Consider the following 12,127-nt stretch of genomic DNA (forward strand, 5'->3'; position numbering starts at 1 on the left):
CCTATGGAGAGCAAATGAGAATCAAGTATTAGCAAACACCAATTGCTTCTATTCTTTTCCTAGAGTGATCTTTCAAAAACACATCTAATATTCACATGTTTAAAATTCTTGAAAGCTAATTTAGCATTTAATATTTATTGTGTGCCAGGGGCTGGGTATATTATGTCAAGTAAGATATTCATGCCTTTAAGGTGTTGGCAGGTTTGTTAAATAATAAAATTTATTGAGGGCTACTGCAGGCTAGGTACTGTTTTGGATACTGAAGTAAACAAAATGGAAACTCCTGCCTTCATGAAGATTACAATCCAGTAGAGGAAGACAGACAATAAAATAAATGAAGTATATGTTACATGGTGGTAAATGCTATGAAGAAAAATAAAGGAAATAGGGAATGTAGGAAGGAAGGTGTGTTGCGTCTATAAGTAGGATGAGGGAACATCCTCACTGTTCCCCTCCTCACTTTACTGAGAAAGGCTCATTTGAGTAAAGACCTAAAGGAGATACTGAATCTCACCAAGTAGATGTCTTGGGGAGAAGCATTTCAGGCATAGAGAATAGCAAGTACAAAGGCCCAAAGGCACAAGCACCCCTGGTATAATCAAGGAACAAGGAGGTCTCTGTGACCTCAGCTGACTGAATGGTGGAGAGTAGAGAGAAGTGAAATTAGAGAAGTAAAAAGAGGTATATGTGGGGTGTGGAAAGTGGGATGATGGTATATTAGTTATCGATTACACTAAAATGTAGCAACTTGAAACAAATATATCTCACAGTTCCTGAGGCTCAAGAATTGGAGGAGCTTATCTGCATAGCTCTGGTTTAGGGTTTCATGAGGTGGCAATCAAGCTGTGAGCATGTGCTGAAGTCATGGAAGAGTTAGCAAACTACTGCCTGTTTTTAGAAATAAGATTTTCTGGGAACACATTATTTTGCATGTTGTGTATGATGGAAAAATTGAGTAGTTGCAATATAAACCACATGGCCTGCAAAGCTCGAACTATTTACCATCTAACCCTTTAAGAAAAAGTGACTTGACTGAAGCTGGAAGATCAGCCTCCATGCACACTGACAGGGCTGTTGGCAGGAGAATTCAGTTCTCCAGAATTCTTACTACGTGGCCACTGTATGGCACTGCTGATGACACGACAGCTGGTTTCCCCCAGAGCGAGTGATCCAAGGAAGAGGGAGAAAGAAACCAAGATGGAAGCCACAGTGTCTACAACCGAATCTCAGAAGTAGCATGCCATCACATTTTCGTTATTTTACTGATCACATAGACTAGTTTTGGAAGAGAATAACAAATACCAGGAAGTAGGGATCATTTTTGGGGACCATCTTGGAGGCTGGCTACCACTGAGGGGATATCAAGTAGGAAGAGTTCTGTAGGCTATTACAAGGGCATCAGCTGTTTTTCTGAGTACAGATAAAGTACTGGGGAGCTACAGATAGACTTGAACAGAGAAATATAATGATCTGATGTATTTTAATTACAGTGAAGTATTTCGTTAGTCTATGACAAGAAGGAATGAGAATGCAGAGAATCTCTTAATCTTAATCAGACTGCATTTTAAGAATGTGACTTCACAGTTGTAAAGGTGACTTTATTCTGAAGGGCTGAAAGATTCTTAGATTTTCTTGCCTTGCACAGTCTCTGCAACAGCTGGGAAATTTTTTGTTTTGTTTTTAACTTTTTATGGTTTTTATTTATTTTTAACTTTTTATTATGAAACACTTCAATTATATATGTAAGTAGAAAAAATGTGTTTAATCTATATCCCTTCTACTCCCACATCCCCAGATTATTTTGAAGCAAGTTCCCAACATTTTATCATTTCATCTATAAATGTATGCTTATATCTCTAAATGTTAGCATGTAAAAGATAAGGACCCTTTAAATATAACTACCATACCATTATCACACCTATAACAAATTAACAATAATTTCCTATGTTACCCAATGCCCACTCAGTGCTTAAATTTCCCCAAATATCTGGTAATTTTTAACTTGATACAAAGCACAGTTGTAATAAGGTACACAGTTGTAATAAGGTCCACAGTTGCAATTAAATGTCTCTTAACCTCCTTTAAAAGTTTGCCCTCACTCTATCTCTCTCTACTCCGCTACCCCAATTTATTTGTTTATCACACTGGGTCATTTGTCCTGTAGAATTTTCCCAATTCATATTTTCATAATTCCCCTCTCCACAGTGTCATTTAATGTGACCCTCTGTCCACTGTATTTCCTAAAACTTGGTGACTGGATCTAGAAGTTTGATCAATATCAGATTCAAGTAATATTTTTTTACCTGAATACTTATAAGTTCCATTGTGCATATCTATTAAGAAGTGTGTAATATGTAGTTTCCTCTTCTGTTGTGTTAGCAGCCATTGATGACCATTGCCTAGATCATTGTTTCCCTAAGGGTTGCCCAATGGTAATACTCTGTCATTCCTTTTTCACTTAGTAACTAGAATACCCCTATAAAGAGGTACTTCTCATCAACCCTGAGGTACAGTTCTCATAAGAAAGGTAGGATAAATGCTTGCTTCTTTTCCTTTATATTATAATGTTTCTAGTTAATTCCCAATCAGATATTCTCTAAAGGTGATCAGTGAGGGTTTCCTTTTTTGTTATTTGGTTTTGTTTCGGTTTCTTTGTTTTAGGATCATATCGAACCTATGATGAAAAAGATATGTTATATTCTAATCCACTGTAGTTACTCTTACTAATATGCAAATAGTCTCATACTGAGCCAATAGGAGCCTCTTCAGGTTGGCTCTTGTATCCTTTTAACATTATCTTATTTGGATTTTATTGCTTATTTGGTTTCTGGTATAATAGGATGTGCTAGGCTCTTGCAGATTTCCTGCCTCAGATCTGAAGTCATCCATTTTTTGTTTGTTTGTTTGTTTTTTGAGACAGTCTTGCTCTCTCACCCAGGCTGAGTGCAGTGGTATGATCTTGGCTCACTGCAATCTCTGCCTCCCAGGTTCAAGTGATTCTCCTGCCTCAGCCTCCTGAGTATCTGGGACTACAGGCATGTGCCACCATGCCTGGCTAACTTTTGTATTTTTAGTAGAGACGTGGTTTCGCCATGTTGGCCGGGCTGGTCTTGAACTCCTGACTTCAAGTGATCCTCCTGCCTCAGCTGCCCAAAGTGCTGTGATTACAGGGGTGAGCCAGTGTGCCCAGCCAGGAGTCATCCATTTCTACAAGGAGCTGTGGACTATTTTCTAGGTGCTGGAGATGCTTGTCGTTACTGGACTGGTGTTTGTTTCTAGGCCTTTTCAGTGGACAGAGTGAAGGAATACAGTTTTGTTCTTAAGAGGAAATAATACATTTATACAGATGCTTCCAATTCAAAATCAGGACAAAAGAGTTTTTATTTCATCAATTGTATGACCACATCTCTTTTTTTCCCATGGTGAAAGCTCCGATTCTCAATGACACCAACACAAATGCTCGTTTGCTTTATCTCACAATGTACATATAACAGTTTAAATAAAATAATACCAACATAACTACCTATGATATAATGACTTTACAGCTTAAGATTGTTTTGCAGTTTCTTTTTGTCCTTATGGTATATCCCACTAGAAATGAACAAAATTTCATGTTGTCACTAGAAATGATTCATCTCTGTGTGGGTATAGCACAAGCTTGATACACAGAATCATTTGTTTCATTTTGCTTTTGATTTAAAAGTTTGCTTAAGCCCACTTTGTGTTTTATAATTCTGTAAAATATTTACAGGATTCTACAGTCCAATCTACAAAACAAAGTATATGTAGAAAAGCCTAGTTTCTCTGTTTGCCTCCTCCATTCTGTCTCATCCTTCCCCATGCGGGTGCCATTTAAAAAGAAAATTATGGTTTATCCCTCCATTGAAAAATATATATGTATCACTAGTTAAATGATAGTTTATTGTACTCACTTTTCTTCATATTGCTTCTTTTTTCACTTAATAATACTCTGGAGTTGATCGCTCCCTTGTGGATGTACCATCATGTATTCAACAAGTTCCTTACTGATGGGCATTTGTTTCCAGATTTTTTGCTACTGTAAATAGTGCTGCAATTAAAAGCCTTGTGCACGTGCCTTTTCATATTTTTGACATTGTATCTTTAGAGTGGAGTTTTGTTTTTGTTTTTGTTTTTGTTTTTTGAGACAGAGTCTTGCTCTATTGCCCAGGCTGGAGTGCAGTGGTGCAATCTCAGCTCACTGCAACCTCCGCCTCCTGGGTTCAAGCGATTCTCCTGCCTCAGCCTCTTGGGTAGCTGGGATTACAGGTGCCCACCACCATGCCCAGCTAATTTTTGTATTTTTTAGTAGAGACGGGGTTTCACTATATTGGCCAGGCTGGTCTCGAACTCCTGACCTTGTGATCCACCCGCCTCGACCTCCCAAAGTGCTGGGATTACAGGTATGAGCCACCGCGCCAGGCCCCTAGAGTGGAGCTCTAAACATGAGACTTATAGGTCAAAAGATAAATGAATGTGTAATTTCTAGATATTGCTGAATTTCTCTTTACAGGGGTTGTAGCATTTTGCTCTCCCAAGCCCTCCCACCAGCAATCTATGATATCTATTTTCCTAGATTTCATAGATAATGAAATAACTTTGTCCAATTTGAGACTTTTTATCTGACGGGTGAGACATGGTTTTCAGGGTAATTTTACTTTGCATTGTATTTGTGAGTAAGGTTGAATGTCAATAAGGGTCATTTGCGTATCATTCTCTATGAGCTGCCTGTTTATATCTCTAATATGTATCTGTGGAATTCTTGTTTCTATTTTTAATTTTTTACTTTTAGAAGCTCCCTCTATATTAAGGCTGTTAACTCCTTGTGTGTGATGTAAATTACAATTTCTTTTTTCAGTTTCTCATTTGTTTTTTCCCCCTAGTTATGGTATTTTTGTTTTTTAACTTTTTTTTTTTTGAGACAAAGTCTCGCTGTGTTGCCTAGGCTGGATCATGGCTGACTGCATCCTTGACCTCGTAGGTTCAAGCCATCCTCCCATCTCAGTCTCCTGAGTAGCTGAGACTACAGGCACACACCACCATCCCTGGCTCATTTAAAAAAAAAATGGTAGAGATTGGGTCTTGCTGTATCGCTCAGACTGGTCCTGAATTCCTGAGTTCAAGCAATCCTCCTGCCTGAGCCTCCCAAAGTGCTATTATTACAGGTGTGAGCCACCATACCCAGCTGCTATTTTTCTTTTGTTTTATTACTAGTTTTTGTTTCGCTTTGTTGTTGTTTGGTTTTTGCTATAGAAGCATTATTTTTATTTTTATGTAATTAAATCAATTAACCTTTTTCTTATTGCCATAGTTAGAAAAGCTTTCCCCATTATCAAGTTATAGAATTCATTTATGTTTTCTGCTAGTATTTATATATTTTTATCTTAAAAAATGTGGTCTCTATTCTATTTGGAATTTATCCTGGTTTACAATTTGAGAAGTAGATCCCATTATACCTTTTTCTCATGTGACTACCCACCTATACCATTACCCCTGATGAAAAAGTTCCCAGAAAGCTTTGCTTAGCATAGGTTTTCCTGCTTACTGTCTGGAAACCCTTGTATGTGGTCATGCTGAAGGGACTGGAGTTTAGATATATAGCTTCAGTGTGTGCTCTTTTACAAGCTGGATAATTAAAATGCAAGGAAGGCCAGTTTTAAACAATGTGTTGCATTTACAAAAGGCTTTCTCTTTTCTTTTGATCCCTTAACAGCCCTTTGTGGCAGAATATTATCTTCCCATTTTTCAGATGAGAAAACCAGGTCTCAGGTTTACTGGCTTGCCCATGGTCACACCATGGTACCCACCTCTCACTCCTCACCCAGTGCTCCTCCCACACACAGGGCCATGGCACACATCCTGCCTCTCTGTTGCCTACTAGCTTTGTGACCTTGGACACATCTCTTCACCCTCTGGGCCTCAGTTTCCTCTTCTGTATATAAAGAAGTGGTTAAAAATAGGTCAGTGTTTCTCAGGCTTTACTAACACCTGCTTCCTTTTGATAAACACAGATATTTCTCATGTTCCCTGTTACCAGTTCCAGTTGCCCCCACCCACCCCCTCCCCCTACACCCCCGTGATATGACTAATGCATAAATATCCCCACCAACCAAGGTATTCTGGGGCTTTCTATTATGAAACAAAACAAAGTAAGATTTTTGAGATAATTTTCCCACTATAAACTCATAATATTGGATATGACTTTTTTTTTTTTTTTTTTTTTGAGACGGAGCCTTGCTCTGTTGCCAGGCTGGAGTGCAGTGGCACGATCTCGGCTCACTTCTGCCTCCCAGTTTCAAGAGATTCTCCTGCCTCAGCCTCCCGAGTAGCTGGGATTATGGGATTACAGGCCCACGCCACCACACCTGGCTAATTTTTTGTATTTTAGTAGAGACAGGGTTTCACCATGTTGGCCAGGATGGTCTCGGTCTCCTGACCTCCTGATACACACAAGCTTCTTGCAAATAACATAATTCCCCCATGATAAGGCCTTTTTTTCAGTCCTAAAACCCTGTGACTTAATGAGCCAAACTGGGAATCAGGATCTGTTATCTATAAAAACATATCTTTTTTTTTATAGATATGTAAGGGAGGAAACATTGCAACTTCTCTCTCCCTATGTCTCTGAGATGGGATGGTGTGAATTACAGATTCCATACATGTCACAATTATGTGGTCAATGATTTCTGCCCTGGCAGTCCCAGTTATGGGAGATGATGGGTGAGTTATATGTATTCTCTGCACTCAAGGAAATCCCAGGTCTAACGGGGGGAGCAAATGTGGGTACAAATGACTTTAGGTAAGTGTGGTTCATGCAGTAATAGAGATATTACAAAATGCTTTAGAAGAACCTATACCATAATGAATGGGAAAAGGAATCCAAGAAGGCCTCTGGAGGAGGTGGCTTAGCCTGACTTGTCTTTAAGGAAGAATGGGAATTGATGGGGCAGAAAAGAAGAGGGAGAGAATTCCAGGCTGAGGAGGAATGGTGATAGTGGCTACTACTCATTGAGGGCATCTGTTTTGGAGTCTTTACACACTACATCTCATTTAATTTCCACAGCTACCCTTCAAGTTAGCTCTTAGTCCCCTTTTACAAATCAGAAAACCAAGGACTTCGAGTGCTGAGCAGTTGGTCTATGGTCACACAGCTAGTAAGTTCCACATTGGAATTTAAATTCAGATCTGTCTGGCTTCAATGCTCATGCTCTGTAAATGCTTTCGTGTAAAAAATGTTTCTAAATTTCTCCCTGCCAAGCAATCTTTTCTCACAGTGATGCACATTCAGCTGACTCCTTAGGAGAACCAAGCCTAAGAATAATCTAGCTTTTGAAGAGAACCAAGCTTCTCTTTTCCTCTGCCGGAGAACCACAAGTACTGGCTTAACAGAGGGTTCTCTGACACACAGTTTTATTGTAATAAAGCCATCATCGGAGATGCCCTACTGCCTTCAAGAAATAGCATGGAAGATTCCTTATTTCATCACTCCTGTACTTTTCATTGAAGCATGAAACAGACTTTTCCAATGAGACTTTTTCTCTCCAGTTTCAGCTGAGACTCCAAGAACTGAGAGCAAAATTAAGGTGCCAAATATTCCCACATTCCAAGTCTATGCAGAGCTTACAAAGAGGTGCTCCAGTTCCAGTTTTCTAAGACTAAGTTCATTACCTATCTCCAGGACACATGAGAAATTGAAGACTTTTAGGCATTTGACTCATCCTTGAGAAAAACTAAGGCAAAGGCCATAGCTGGAGCAGTTTGCCTATGGGAGAGCAATGAGCGGTACATTTCCATAGCTATAAGGAGGTACAGGTGCTTCCCCTGGACCAGATGTAGTCCATGGATGTTGTGCACGAGAAAAGACCAGGCTTGGGTTGCATTCTTGTTCGCCTAGGAGGACTGCTTGGGAGAGAAGTGGGACCCCAAACAGAAAGAGTCTGTATAGAATGGACCACAGGGGCTACAGGGGCACAGGGGCTCAGGGGCTACAGGTAGTAAGTGAAGAGCCTGAGAAATGGCATTGTTTATGTCACGAATGTTGCAGCAAAAGATTCTCTGTGATAAATCTTTCAGAAATCCAGAAATTTATACTTCAAGAGAAAGCAGAAGCCTTGAACTTTCTTCAAGCCCAGAAAGCTACAGCACCAAACTGTAGTGGTTGAGTCAGACATTTTCTGTTCCTTCCTTTTCTCTCCCAGACCCTGCTCATTTCAAGGCCAACCCCAGAGAAGCCAAAGGCAGCCTACTGAAGTTGAAGGAGGTACACATCTCGGAATTCCCTGGTACACAAACTAATACCACTGCCTTTTTGTTTATGATATACCATAAACATTCTGACACTTTGACAGAATTTTTGGTTTACTTGTTTTATTCTGTCTCTAGACTGTAAATACCCTGTGGCTAAAAACCAGGTTAAATTTATCTCTGTGTGCTTTTCTGGGTAAACAAATCCATATAACTACAGAAGAATCCCAAATCAGATAATTAATAACATCACCTTTCATTCATAAATGTAGAAAGGCAACCAAGGTTCACGCAAAATGAGTAGAACCAACAGTATCAAAGAAAATGATTGGAATGAACAAATTAAAACAAGTCACCCAGGACAGATAGATACGCAAATAACAGAAGAAAGTTTCCCTCTGCCCAAGAAAACCCGAATCCTCGTATTGCGAGGTAGGCCAGGTAGGATGAAGGGAAAAGCTTATAACTTCCTGAAGAAGTTTCAGTACTCCAAAGGATAAAAAGAAAATCCCAAAAGCTTCCAGAGGGAAGAAAAAACAAAACAAAACAGTTTACCTACAAAGAAATAATATTGAATTGGACCTACTAAGGGAATGCACTAAGCTTAGCAGCAGGAATGTCTGGGTCTCATCAGCCGTAAGAATCCTTTCCTGTCCTTAGGCTTCCTGTCTTCTATAAATTAAGAGATTAAACCAGCAGATTTCTGTTTCTCTTTCTCTCTTGCTCTCTCTCTCTCTCGCTCTGTGTATGTGTGTGTGTGTGTGTGTGTATGTGTGTATGTGTGTGTCTGTGTATGTATGTGTGTGTGTGTGTGTCTGTGAGTATGTGTGTCTGTGTGTGTGTGGATGTGTGTGTGGATGTGTGGATGTGTGTGTGTATGTGGATGTATGTGTGGATGTGTGTGTGGATGTGTGGATGTGTGTGTGGGGGGGGGATGTGTATGTGTGTCTGTGTGTGTGTGTGTTTCCAGCTCTGACCTGCTGTGAATGTTTGTTGATGTACTCCAAGGCTGACCTCTCTTTTGGAGCTTTCCTCATGAAACCCAACAGGCCACTCCATAAATTCACAACACAAACAGCTGATTTTTTGTGTGTTTTTTTTTTACTGCCATATGCTTTAAACAAGCATGTGAGTTTATTGCCTGAACACGTGCTGATTTATCAACTCAATCCTATTTCTTAAGGACAGGAATAGTGGTTTCAAGTACAGTACACTATAAATAGAAAACACAACACATGACTGCTGGATTAATCAGCAAACTTCTATGTATGTTTCTCTCTCTCCCTCTCTCCCTTTTTTTTTTTTTTTTTTTTGCAACAGGGTCTCGCTGTCTCACCCAGGCTAGAGTGCAGATCACAGTTCACTGCAGCCTTCACTTCCTGGATTCAAGGATATTCCCACCCCAGCCTCCCAAGTAGCTGGGACTACAGGTGTGTGCCATGACACCCAGCTAATTTTTTTCCCTCTCTCTCTCTTTTTTTTTTTGTGTTTTTTATTTTTGTAGAGATGAGCTCTTGCTATATCCCCCACGTTGGTCTTGAACTTGTGGGCTCAAGGATCCTCCTGCCTCAGCCTCCCAAAATGTTGGGATTACAGGAGCGAGCCACTGTGCCCAGCCTGTATATCTCATACCATGCAAAGTCATAGGATTTTGAGAAGACCATACAGATCTTCTGCTCCAGTGTTTATCAGAGTGCATAAAACAGGACTGTAGTTCCATGTGAACATAATAAGTAGTACAGTAACAACAAAATAACACATGGGAAATAGACAGTTAAGCAAAACTAAACATTTATTTACTTTGGGACTTTTCAGGTCTTTGTGATTCTCCATACGTTGGTTCCCCCAAATATGTAGCTTTCCCCAAATGTAGTGGATCATAGAGTACTTTTATTTTCCAACTCAAGAAAACGTATGAGTTTCTAGAGCTCACTGGTGGTTTACAAAAGATGCAGTGGGTAAAGAATGTATTCAATGACACCAAGAGGATTTAATCAGCCATATCCAGAATGTGAGAGATTCTAAAAGATAAATAACCAGTTTCTCCAATGACAAAGAAATAGCATTAACAGAAGAGGGTGGGCCAGTTATAGAACAAAAGAGATTTAAGAGAAAAATTCACCATATGTAACTTGGGAACGTTTTTAGAAAATGATCCAAACAAACCAAATGCAAATAGATATTTTTGAGATAAGCAAAGATAATTGAACATGAACTGGGTATTGAAAAATATAAGCATTACATATTCTAAAACCTAACTATTGTTCATTTTACTCAGTGTGATTATGATATTATTGTTATTTTTTGATTTGTTTTGCTATACATATTGAAGTAGTAAAGGTAAAATAATACCGGAATTTTCTTGTAAACATATATTGTAATGCTTTTTTCCTTGATATGAGTGTTTTGTAGGTGGGTATGTTAACTTTATTAAAAAGATATTCTTAACACTTATGATTTGTTCACTTTCTATGTGTAAGTCCTATTTCAAAAATTTTATATATATTTAAATATTATATATGTATATATAATGCATATAGGTGGTTTAAAAATCAGTTTCTATTGTAAGAATACACAGTGAAAAGTATTTTTTCCTTTCCCTGTGGCCTACTGACCCATTTCTTCTCTCAAAGGCAATGACTATTACCAGCATTCATCTGAAGGTATTTTTATTTTATGTGTGTACAAGTATGTCTATGCAGATATGTTTTGGATATAATCCATGTAAGTATGTATAGATTTTTCAATTTTTAGTAGTAACATGTTATTTTATTGTGTGTTTTACTGTGTGTTATTTGCCTGGTCACTTAGTGCTGGACATTTAGGCAGTTTACAATTTCTGTGACTCTGCATAATGCTTCACTGTCCTTGCGTATAAGTCTTTATACTCATGGATTTTTAAATGTTAATTGATGCTGCCAAATTGTCCTCCAAGATGTCTGTACTAGTTTACCTCCTTTTCCACCCAGTAATATATATCACAGTGCTCAAGTTCACAGTAGACTGAGTCATATACAGTAATGCCCTCAAGAGGGAGGTATTTTCAAAATAAATTCAGGATAAATTGACCTTTGATTATAACTATTCTTACTCTAATACCTTAAACAAGGAAGACACAGCTTATTTGTTTATAAAATTAGTATAGAGGAATGTCAACTTAAGTACTTCTGGAATTAAAGCTTTTCTCTTCTAAATGGTGTGAAAATAGCTACAGTAATCAAGATTGTGTGTTGCTGGCGGAGAGACTATAAAGGGTTGGCTCAATACTATGCACAAGAAGTAGCACCAGGTGCTTTAAATATATTATCTTATTTTCTACTGATACCTTTTATAAATGAAGTAATTGAGATTCAAAGTGATTAAACAGCAAAGCTGGAATTGGAACCACTTGCAATCAGTCTGATCCCGCAGCCTGTTTGTTCCACTTCTTCAAAGCAGAAAGGTATGAGCAGGAAGAAATAGAGCTATAGTCCATGACATGAGTGGAAGGGTATGGGGAACACTGGAGGAAAAGTTTGAATAATTAAAGTGGAGTGAGAGTAAGGAAGACATTGAAACAGAGATATGTATGTCAGGGAATGAAATGATGAAGGCTGAAAGTAACACGTAAAATATATTAGTCGAAAGAGACTGATGTCTGGCGGGGGGGAAAACCCTAGGAAATTATCAAAGAAAATTAGCAAAGAGACTTGAATGGTTACCCAAGCAGGAAGAATTGAGGGTTTGGTCTTGAGGTGAAGGAGTGGATGGATGCAAGAGAACTTGACTTCATTTGCTTAATTTTGCACATATAGAGTGCTTGCCATGAGCCAACATGATGCTCAGGGCTAGAACTACAGCAGTGAACAAGATAGACCCACGCTCT

The 12,127-nt window shown here is 38.8% G+C and overlaps 1 protein-coding gene across 1 annotated transcript in view; it reads left to right on the forward strand.

The window, feature by feature from the left end:
• The window catches only part of RPL22L1 (ribosomal protein L22-like 1), a 7,044-nt gene extending 6,700 nt beyond the window's left edge, over positions 1–344 (forward strand). Inside the window, exon 5 of the mRNA XM_011948991.1 lies at positions 325–344. The gene's annotated coding sequence lies outside the window, so the exon portion shown is untranslated. The remainder of the gene's footprint in view (positions 1–324) is intronic.
• Positions 345–12,127: the final 11,783 nt, after the last annotated feature.

Source organism: Colobus angolensis, unplaced genomic scaffold (assembly GCF_000951035.1).
Source record: "Colobus angolensis palliatus isolate OR3802 unplaced genomic scaffold, Cang.pa_1.0 Scaffold289, whole genome shotgun sequence".
NCBI lineage: Eukaryota > Metazoa > Chordata > Mammalia > Primates > Cercopithecidae > Colobus > Colobus angolensis.